This window comes from Porites lutea, chromosome 9 (assembly GCF_958299795.1).
Source record: "Porites lutea chromosome 9, jaPorLute2.1, whole genome shotgun sequence".
Taxonomy (NCBI): Eukaryota; Metazoa; Cnidaria; class Anthozoa; order Scleractinia; family Poritidae; genus Porites; species Porites lutea.
In genome coordinates, this window is record NC_133209.1 from 5593807 (window position 1) to 5594607 (window position 801).

The following is an 801-nucleotide window of genomic DNA, read 5'->3' on the forward strand; positions in this document are numbered from 1 at the left end:
GGTCTGGAGTAAACAGATGCAATTTTTAAAATTTCTTAAAACATGAAAAAGCTTGAAGGAGATTTATAATATCAAACTGGAGGTTACAATTGTACGTATAATGGTGCGAACAGATGCTTGCTATAAATCGTCCACGAAAAATAGCGACAGGGCACCCAAGAAACCACGGGACACCCAAAGATAAGTGTACTCCTCGCCTAAGGGCACGCAACAATAACGTACGCAACTGAAGCAGGAGACCATAATCGTCTCGGGTCACTTACATGTAACTCAAGTAATTAGCAATTATATTGGGAAACAAATTGTCAAAATTTTGGATAGGGTAAGTTAGTATACATATCTACACAACACACTGTCACACTTGATCAGACATCCAACACATTCACAAACAGTTTTAAAACCGTGCAAAGGAGTCCACAGTTACTAAAAAGAAAAAAACTTTAATAAAAATGATATAAAATGATAAATATATTGTACGTGTAAAAATAAATAATTACAGACGGCACTTGCTAATACCTAACACCGACTTGAAGTGCCATTCTGCTTTGAAGCTATTAACTTAGAGAACGAAATGGGTAGTTGGGAGAACGTAAGCGGTCATTCCGTTTTCCCTGTAATGTTTCATGCTACTGAAGAATAGACGACGCACATAATTATATCTGACTGTAAATTAATTAATTATGCAAACCTTAACACAAATTAACCAAGTTAATGAATTATCAAACAGTAGAATTAACTTTGATAAACACTCCTGCTTAGTCAATTTTTGATGAAGATATCCATTAATCGACTATTTTACAA

At 34.7% G+C, this 801-nt stretch overlaps 1 protein-coding gene across 1 annotated transcript in view; it reads right to left on the bottom strand.

Moving 5' to 3' along the window:
* Positions 1-420: 420 nt before the first annotated feature.
* Positions 421-801, bottom strand: part of LOC140947532 (synaptotagmin-7-like) — an 18308-nt gene continuing 17927 nt past the window's right edge. Inside the window, exon 8 of the mRNA XM_073396665.1 lies at positions 421-801. This exon is cut by the window's right edge and continues 586 nt beyond it. The gene's annotated coding sequence lies outside the window, so the exon portion shown is untranslated.